The following is an 11009-nucleotide window of genomic DNA, read 5'->3' on the forward strand; positions in this document are numbered from 1 at the left end:
TCCACGAGGGGGGGGCCGGAGCCTCGAGGAGCACGGAACCACAACACCCAGAATGCAATGCGGCGTGGAGTAGATGTGATGAGCCGTAAGCACGTGACCGGCTGTCATGTGACCTCTGGAGACAGGTGATGTCCACAGGTAGAATGGGGGGGGGGGTCTGAGGGGTCTGTGGGGGGTCATCAGGTCAGACAGAGAGGCTTCTTCTTCTCCTTCTCCTCCTCCTTCTCCTCCTCCTCCTTCTTATGAACTCATTATTCATCATAGTAATACCTGTGACGTCTTGTTGTTTTCATGTTCCTCGTGTCTCTTGAGACTGAGAGGAGCAGTTCCCCTCATCCACCACTTGAGGGCGCCGCGAGGGTTCAGATCACTGCATGTAGTCTGCACCAGGTTTAAAGGGTTTTATCTACAACTATATTAATATATATTTATATATATATATGTAGATATATATACATATATCTACATATATATATAGATATATACAGATATATGTATATATATATCTACATATATATCTACATATATATATATATATATATACGTAGTTGTCGTGCTGCAGGTGTTTTGGTTGCAGGATGCAGATCATTCCTGCAGCACATGTCATACTTCTTCTTCTTCTTCTTCTTCTTCTTCTTCTTCTTCTTCTTCTTCTTGCCAAGACAAGAGCCACAGAGCCAAAATGTAGTTCCCACCACAGAAGCCACAGACACACCCTTCGGGTCTACAGTCGGACACACACACACACACACACACACACACACACACACACACACACACACACACACACACACACACACACACACGGACATACACACACACACACACACACACACACACACACACCCCCTGTGGTGAGGCACCAGCTCCTCAGTGAACTTCATTTCAGTAGCTCTGGTTTGAGTCTCTTTGTTTCACTTTCTAGATGTTTTGTTTCTCTTTAAAGTTGTTTGTGTTTTTAGTTGTCAGTATATTTATACCTGAAGCTTTTGTAAGTAGAAGAAGAAGAAGAAGAAGAAGAAGAAGAAGAAGGAGGAGGAGAAGAAGAAGAAGAAGAAGAAGGAGAAGAATGAGGAGGAGAAGAAGAAGTACAGTATATATATATATACATATATAAATATATGTATATATAAATATACATATATATAAATATATATATATATAAATATATGTATATTTATATATATATATATATAAATATATGTATATATAAATATACATACATATATAAATATATGTATATATATATACAAATATATGTCTACATAAATATATATAATTATATATAAATATAAATATAAATATATAAATATATGTATATATAAATATACACACATATATATATATATATTTATTTTCTGTGGTAAGATGATCTCTAAAAACAAAAGAGCTTCTGTCATAAATCTGAACGTCTTTGGTCTCAAGAAGATATGAAGGATGAACCCCTCCAAACCACGTGTGTGTGTGTGTGTGTGTGTGTGTGTGTGTGTGTGTGTGTGTGCGTGTGCGTGTGTGTGTGCGTGTGTGTGTGTGTGTGTGTGCGTGTACTATAGAGGAATGTTCAAAACAAGAACGTTATTTAAGTTCTATGACGTCATCATGTTACATGAAACCAAACAAAAACCAAAAGAAACATGAAATAACGCGTTATGGAAAAATGCCTTTGTGCCTTATGATTACCAACAACTACAGTGTGCGCGCGCGCGCGTGCCTCACCTGAGCTGCGCAGCGCGAGGAGCCAGCAGCACCTGCACGCGTCACAGAGTTTTGGGGGAAAAAGAAAAGAGGCGGAGCCTTTTAGAGAGAGAGAGAGAGAGAGAGAGAGAGAGAGAGAGAGAGAGAGAGAGAGAGAGAGAGAGAGAGAGAGAGAGAGAGAGAGAGAGAGAGAGAGAGAGAGAGAGAGAGAGAGAGAGAGCTCTGCTTGTTCCTGAGGTCTCAGTCAGTCCGGGCTGAGTGAGTAGAGACACCGGGCTCAGTGAGTAGAGACACCGGGCTCAGTGAGTAGAGACACCGGGCTCAGTGAGTAGAGACACCGGGTGAACCGGCAGCAGAGGATCAAACAAACTCAATCGGACTATTTTGTGTCTTCTCTGCGGAGTTATTCGGTTTCTTCTTCTCTCGCGGAGAAGAAAAACAAAACACAAGACCACGCGTCTGGATGAGCAGAGGAGGAGGGGAGGAGTAGAGGAGTGGAGGAACAGAGGAGTAGTAGAGCAGCGGAGGAGGAGTGGAGGAGTCCCGCAGAGCCGCGGGGACATGTGTTGACGCACGAGCTCATCGCTCCATCAGGTGAGCACCTCCTCCTCCACCTCCTCCTCCTCCACCTCCACCTCCTGCACCTCTTTACTCTCATGTTCTGCTTCTTGTTGATTTCACGTGTCACTCAAACCCCGCGTGCGTAACAGCGCGCAGACCTCCTCCTCCTCCTCCTCCTCCCTGTTGGGCATGCGCCTGTTTCTTCTTCCTCTTCTTCACCTCCTCCTGACAGCATGTCCGCGCCTCCTCTCCGTGAGTCTCGTTCTCCTCGTGGAGCAGCGGGTGATGAGGAGCTGCGCGGTGCAGGTGCGCAACAACGTGCCCACGACTCCTCATCCGGCTGGGACCAGAGGCTCCCCTCACTTTTCATCACTCTTCATCACTCTTCATCAGACTCAGAGCTCTCATCATGTCTCACATCCATTTAACATCACATCATAGAACTCTATTGTATCTTTAAGAACTCTATTATATCTTTAAGAACTCTATTATATCTTTAAGAACTCTATTGTATCTTTAAGAACTCTATTATATCTTTAAGAACTCTATTGTATCTTTAAGAACTCTATTATATCTTTAAGAACTCTATTGTATCTTTAAGAACTCTATTGTATATTTAAGAACTCTATTATATCTTTAAGAACTCTATTGTATCTTTAAGAACTCTATTATATCTTTAAGAACTCTATTGTATCTTTAAGAACTCTATTATATCTTTAAGAACTCTATTGTATCTTTAAGAAGTCTATTTAAGAACTCTATTATATATTTAAGAACTCTATTGTATCTTTAGGAACTCTATTATATCTTTAAGAACTCTATTGTATCTCTAAGGACTCTATTGTATCTCTAAGAACTCGATTATATATTTAAGAACTCTATTATATCTTTAAGGACTCTATTGTATCTTTAAGAACTCTATTGTATCTTTAAGGACTCTATTATATCTTTAAGGACTATTGTATCTCTAAGAACTCTATTATATCTCTAAGGACTCTATTGTATCTCTAAGAACTCTATTGTATCTCTAAGAACTCTATTGTATCTCTAAGGACTCTATTATATCTCTAAGGACTCTATTGTATCTCTAAGAACTCTATTGTATCTCTAAGAACTCTATTGTATCTTTAAGAACTCTATTATATCTTTAAGAACTCTATTGTATCTTTAAGAACTCTTATATCTTTAAGAACTCTATTATATCTTTAAGAACTCTATTGTATCTTTAAGAACTCTTATATCTTTAAGAACTCTATTATATATTTAAGAACTCTATTATATCTTTAAGAACTCTATTGTATATTTACGAACTCTATTGTATCTTTAAGAACTCTATTATATCTTTAAGAACTCTATTATATCTTTAAGAACTCTATTGTATCTTTAAGAACTCTATTATATATTTACGAACTCTATTGTATCTTTAAGAACTCTTTTATATCTTTAAGAACTCTATTGTATCTTTAAGAACTCTATTATATATTTACGAACTCTATTGTATCTTTAAGAACTCTATTATATCTTTAAGAACTCTATTGTATCTTTAAGAACTCTATTATATCTTTAAGAACTCTATTGTATCTCTAAGGACTCTATTGTATCTCTAAGAACTCTATTATATCTCTAAGAACTCTATTATATCTTTAAGGACTATATTGTATCTCTATGAACTCTATTATATCTCTAAGGACTCTATTGTATCTCTAAGAACTCTATTGTATCTTTAAGAACTCTATTATATCTTTAAGAACTCTATTGTATCTTTAAGAACTCTATTGTATCTCTAAGAACTCTATTGTATCTCTAAGGACTCTATTATATCTCTAAGAACTCTATTATATATTTACGAACTATTATATCTTTAAGAACTCTATTGTATCTTTAAGAACTCTATTGTATCTTTAAGAACTCTATTTTATATTTACGAACTCTATTGTATCTTTAAGAACTCTATTGTATCTCTAAGAACTCTATTGTATCTCTAAGGACTCTATTATATCTCTAAGAACTCTATTATATATTTACGAACTATTATATCTTTAAGAACTCTATTGTATCTTTAAGAACTCTATTGTATCTTTAAGAACTCTATTTTATATTTACGAACTCTATTGTATCTTTAAGAACTCTATTATATATTTACGAACTCTATTGTATCTTTAAGAACTCTATTATATCTTTAAGAACTCTATTATATCTTTAAGAACTCTATTGTATCTTTAAGAACTCTATTATATCTTTAAGAACTCTATTGTATCTCTAAGGACTCTATTGTATCTCTAAGAACTCTATTATATCTCTAAGAACTCTATTATATCTTTAAGGACTATATTGTATCTCTATGAACTCTATTATATCTCTAAGGACTCTATTGTATCTCTAAGAACTCTATTGTATCTTTAAGAACTCTATTATATCTTTAAGAACTCTATTGTATCTTTAAGAACTCTATTGTATCTCTAAGAACTCTATTGTATCTCTAAGGACTCTATTATATCTTTAAGAACTCTATTATATCTCTAAGAACTCTATTATATCTCTAAGAACTCTATTATATCTTTAAGGACTCTATTATATCTTTAATTACGAACTCTATTATATATTTAAGAACTCTATTGTATCTTTAAGAACTCTATTGTATCTCTAAGAACTCTATTGTATCTCTAAGGACTCTATTATATCTCTAAGAACTCTATTATATATTTACGAACTATTATATCTTTAAGAACTCTATTATATCTTTAAGAACTCTATTATATCTCTAAGAACTCTATTATATCTCTAAGAACTCTATTATATCTTTAAGGACTCTATTATATCTTTAATTACGAACTCTATTATATATTTAAGAACTCTATTGTATCTTTAAGGACTCTATTATATCTTTAAGAACTCTATTATATCTTTAAGAACTCTATTGTATCTCTAAGGACTCTATTGTATCTCTACGAACTCTATTATATCTCTAAGAACTCTATTATATCTTTAAGGACTCTATTGTATCTCTATGAACTCTATTATATCTCTAAGGACTCTATTGTATCTCTAAGAACTCTATTATATCTGTAAGAACTCTATTGTATCTTTAAGAACTCTATTGTATCTCTAAGGACTCTATTGTATCTCTAAGAACTCTATTATATCTCTAAGAACTCTATTATATCTTTAAGGACTCTATTGTATCTCTAAGAACTCTATTATATCTCTAAGGACTCTATTGTATCTCTAAGAACTCTATTGTATCTTTAAGGACTCTATTATATCTTTAAGGACTATTGTATCTCTAAGAACTCTGTTATAGCTCTAAGAACTCTATTATATCTCTAAGAACTCTATTATATCTTTAAGAACTCTATTGTATCTTTAAGAACTCTATTGTATCTTTAAGAACTCTATTATATCTTTAAGAACTCTAATATATCTTTAAGAACTCTATTATATCTTTAAGAACTCTAATATATCTTTAAGAACTCTATTATATCTTTAAGGACTCTATTATATCTTTAATTACGAACTCTATTATATATTTAAGAACTCTATTGTATCTTTAAGGACTATTATATCTAAGGACTCAATTGTATCTCTAAGAACTCTATTATATCTTTAAGGACTCTATTGTATCTCTAAGAACTCTATTATATCTCTAAGGACTCTATTGTATCTCTAAGAACTCTATTGTATCTTTAAGGACTCTATTATATCTTTAAGGACTATTGTATCTCTAAGGACTCTATTGTATCTCTAAGAACTCTATTGTATCTCTAAGAACACTATTGTATCTCAAAGAACTCTATTATATCTCTAAGAACTCCATTGTATCTCAAAGAACTCTATTGTATCTCAAAGAACTCTATTATATCTCTAAGAACTCTATTGTATCTCAAAGAACTCTATTGTATCTCTAAGGACTCTATTATATCTATAAGAACTCTATTATATCTCTAAGAACTCTATTGTATCTCAAAGAACTCTATTGTATCTTTAAAAACTCTATTGTATCTCAAAGAACTCTATTATATCTCTAAGAACTCTATTATATCTCTAAGGACTCTATTGTATCTTTAAGAACTCTATTGTATCTCTAAGAACTCTATTGTATCTTTAAGGACTCTATTGTACCTCTAAGAACTCTAGTGTATCTCTAAGGACTCTATTGGGTCTCTAAGGACTCTATTATATCTCTAAGAACTCTATTATATCTCTAAGGACTCTATTGTATCTCTAAGAACTCTATTGTATCTTTAAGAACTCTATTGTATCTCTAAGAACTCTATTGTATCTTTAAGAACTCTATTATATATTTACGAACTCTATTGTATCTTTAAGAACTCTTTTATATCTTTAAGAACTCTATTGTATCTTTAAGAACTCTATTGTATCTTTAAGAACTCTATTATATATTTACGAACTCTATTGTATCTTTAAGAACTCTATTATATCTTTAAGAACTCTATTGTATCTTTAAGAACTCTATTATATCTTTAAGAACTCTATTGTATCTCTAAGGACTTTATTGTATCTCTAAGAACTCTATTATATCTCTAAGAACTCTATTATATCTTTAAGGACTATATTGTATCTCTATGAACTCTATTATATCTCTAAGGACTCTATTGTATCTCTAAGAACTCTATTGTATCTTTAAGAACTCTATTGTATCTTTAAGAACTCTATTGTATCTCTAAGAACTCTATTGTATCTCTAAGGACTCTATTATATATTTACGAACTATTATATCTTTAAGAACTCTATTATATCTTTAAGAACTCTATTATATCTCTAAGAACTCTATTATATCTCTAAGAACTCTATTATATCTTTAAGGACTCTATTATATCTTTAATTACGAACTCTATTATATATTTAAGAACTCTATTGTATCTTTAAGAACTCTATTGTATCTCTAAGAACTCTATTGTATCTCTAAGGACTCTATTATATCTCTAAGAACTCTATTATATATTTACGAACTATTATATCTTTAAGAACTCTATTATATCTTTAAGAACTCTATTATATCTCTAAGAACTCTATTATATCTTTAAGGACTCTATTATATCTTTAATTACGAACTCTATTATATATTTAAGAACTCTATTGTATCTTTAAGGACTCTATTATATCTTTAAGAACTCTATTATATCTTTAAGAACTCTATTATATCTTTAAGAACTCTATTGTATCTCTAAGGACTCTATTGTATCTCTACGAACTCTATTATATCTCTAAGAACTCTATTATATCTTTAAGGACTCTATTGTATCTCTATGAACTCTATTATATCTCTAAGGACTCTATTGTATCTCTAAGAACTCTATTATATCTTTAAGGACTCTATTGTATCTCTAAGAACTCTATTATATCTCTAAGGACTCTATTGTATCTCTAAGAACTCTATTGTATCTTTAAGGACTCTATTATATCTTTAAGGACTATTGTATCTCTAAGAACTCTATTATAGCTCTAAGAACTCTATTGTATCTCTAAGAACTCTATTGTATCTCTAAGGACTCTATTATATCTCTAAGAACTCTATTATATCTTTAAGAACTCTATTGTATCTTTAAGAACTCTATTGTATCTTTAAGAACTCTATTATATCTTTAAGAACTCTAATATATCTTTAAGAACTCTATTATATCTTTAAGGACTCTATTATATCTTTAATTACGAACTCTATTATATATTTAAGAACTCTATTGTATCTTTAAGGACTATTATATCTAAGAACTCAATTGTATCTCTAAGAACTCTATTATATCTTTAAGGACTCTATTGTATCTCTAAGAACTCTATTATATCTCTAAGGACTCTTGTATCTCTAAGAACTCTATTGTATCTTTAAGGACTCTATTATATCTTTAAGGACTATTGTATCTCTAAGAACTCTATTATATATTTACGAACTATTATATCTTTAAGAACTCTATTATATCTTTAAGAACTCTATTATATCTCTAAGAACTCTATTATATCTTTAAGGACTCTATTATATCTTTAATTACGAACTCTATTATATATTTAAGAACTCTATTGTATCTTTAAGGACTCTATTATATCTTTAAGAACTCTATTATATCTTTAAGAACTCTATTATATCTTTAAGAACTCTATTGTATCTCTAAGGACTCTATTGTATCTCTACGAACTCTATTATATCTCTAAGAACTCTATTATATCTTTAAGGACTCTATTTTATCTCTATGAACTCTATTATATCTCTAAGGACTCTATTGTATCTCTAAGAACTCTATTATATCTTTAAGGACTCTATTGTATCTCTAAGAACTCTATTATATCTCTAAGGACTCTATTGTATCTCTAAGAACTCTATTGTATCTTTAAGGACTCTATTATATCTTTAAGGACTATTGTATCTCTAAGAACTCTATTATAGCTCTAAGAACTCTATTGTATCTCTAAGAACTCTATTGTATCTCTAAGGACTCTATTATATCTCTAAGAACTCTATTATATCTTTAAGAACTCTATTGTATCTTTAAGAACTCTATTATATCTTTAAGAACTCTAATATATCTTTAAGAACTCTATTATATCTTTAAGGACTCTATTATATCTTTAATTACGAACTCTATTATATATTTAAGAACTCTATTGTATCTTTAAGGACTATTATATCTAAGGACTCAATTGTATCTCTAAGAACTCTATTATATCTCTAAGGACTCTATTGTATCTCTAAGAACTCTATTATATCTCTAAGGACTCTATTGTATCTCTAAGGACTCTATTGTATCTCTAAGAACTCTATTGTATCTCTAAGAACTCTATTATATCTCTAAGGACTCTATTGTATCTCTAAGAACTCTATTATATCTCTAAGAACTCTATTGTATCTCTAAGGACTCTATTGTATCTCTAAGAACTCTATTGTATCTCTAAGGACTCTATTGTATCTCTAAGAACTCTATTATATCTCTAAGAACTCTATTGTATCTCTAAGAACTCTATTATATCTCTAAGAACTCTATTGTATCTTTAAGGACTCTATTATATCTCTAAGAACTCTATTATATCTCTAAGGACTCTATTGTATCTCTAAGAACTCTATTGTGTCTCTAAGGACTCTATTGTATCTCTAAGAACTCTATTATATCTCTAAGAACTCTATTGTATCTCTAAGGACTCTATTGTATCTCTAAGAACTCTATTGTATCTTTAAGAACTCTATTGTATCTCTAAGAACTCTATTGTATCTTTAAGGACTCTATTGTATCTCTAAGGACTCTATTGTACCTCTAAGAACTCTATTGTATCTCTAATGACTCTATTGGGTCTCTAAGGACTCTATTATATCTCTAAGAACTCTATTATATCTCTAAGGACTCTATTGTATCTCTAAGAACTCTATTATATCTCTAAGGACTCTATTGTATCTTTAAGAACTCTATTGTATCTCTAAGAACTCTATTGTATCTTTAAGGACTCTATTGTATCTCTAAGGACTCTATTGTACCTCTAAGAACTCTATTGTATCTCTAAGGACTCTATTGGGTCTCTAAGGACTCTATTATATCTCTAAGAACTCTATTATATCTCTAAGGACTCTATTGTATCTCTAAGAACTCTATTATATCTCTAAGGACTCTATTGTATCTCTAAGGACTCTATTATATCTCTAAGAACTCTATTATATCTCTAAGGACTCTATTGTATCTCTAAGAACTCTATTGTGTCTCTAAGGACTCTATTGTATATCTAAGAACTCTATTGTATCTCTAAGGACTCTATTGTATCTCTAAGAACTCTATTGTATCTCTAAGAACTCTATTATATCTCTAAGGACTCTATTGTATCTCTAAGAACTCTATTGTGTCTCTAAGGACTCTATTGTATATCTAAGAACTCTATTATATCTCTAAGAACTCTATTGTATCTCTAAGGACTCTATTGTATCTCTAAGAACTCTATTGTATCTCTAAGAACTCTATTATATCTCTAAGGACTCTATTGTATCTCTAAGAACTCTATTATATCTCTAAGGACTCTATTGTATCTCTAAGAACTCTATTATATCTCTAAGAACTCTATTATATCTCTAAGGACTCTATTGTATCTCTAAGAACTCTATTATATCTCTAAGGACTCTATTGTATCTCTAAGGACTCTATTGTATCTCTAAGAACTCTATTGTATCTTTAAGGACTCTATTATATCTTTAAGGACTATTGTATCTCTAAGGACTCTATTGTATCTCTAAGAACTCTATTGTATCTCTAAGAACACTATTGTATCTCAAAGAACTCTATTATATCTCTAAGAACTCCATTGTATCTCAAAGAACTCTATTGTATCTCAAAGAACTCTATTATATCTCTAAGAACTCTATTGTATCTCAAAGAACTCTATTGTATCTCTAAGGACTCTATTATATCTATAAGAACTCTATTATATCTCTAAGAACTCTATTGTATCTCAAAGAACTCTATTATATCTCTAAGAACTCTATTGTATCTTTAAAAACTCTATTGTATCTCAAAGAACTCTATTATATCTCTAAGAACTCTATTATATCTCTAAGGACTCTATTGTATCTTTAAGAACTCTATTGTATCTCTAAGAACTCTATTGTATCTTTAAGGACTCTATTGTATCTCTAAGGACTCTATTGTACCTCTAAGAACTCTATTGTATCTCTAATGACTCTATTGGGTCTCTAAGGACTCTATTATATCTCTAAGAACTCTATTATATCTCTAAGGACTCTATTGTATCTCTAAGAACTCTATTAT

The 11009-nt window shown here is 31.0% G+C and overlaps 1 protein-coding gene across 1 annotated transcript in view; it reads left to right on the forward strand.

The window, feature by feature from the left end:
• Nucleotides 1–1950: 1950 nt before the first annotated feature.
• The window catches only part of LOC130195313 (hepatocyte growth factor receptor-like), a 32155-nt gene continuing 23096 nt past the window's right edge, over nt 1951–11009 (forward strand). The window contains exon 1 of the mRNA XM_056416768.1: nt 1951–2289. The gene's annotated coding sequence lies outside the window, so the exon portion shown is untranslated. The remainder of the gene's footprint in view (nt 2290–11009) is intronic.

The sequence above is a fragment of the Pseudoliparis swirei genome, chromosome 6 (genome assembly GCF_029220125.1).
Source record: "Pseudoliparis swirei isolate HS2019 ecotype Mariana Trench chromosome 6, NWPU_hadal_v1, whole genome shotgun sequence".
Taxonomy (NCBI): Eukaryota; Metazoa; Chordata; class Actinopteri; order Perciformes; family Liparidae; genus Pseudoliparis; species Pseudoliparis swirei.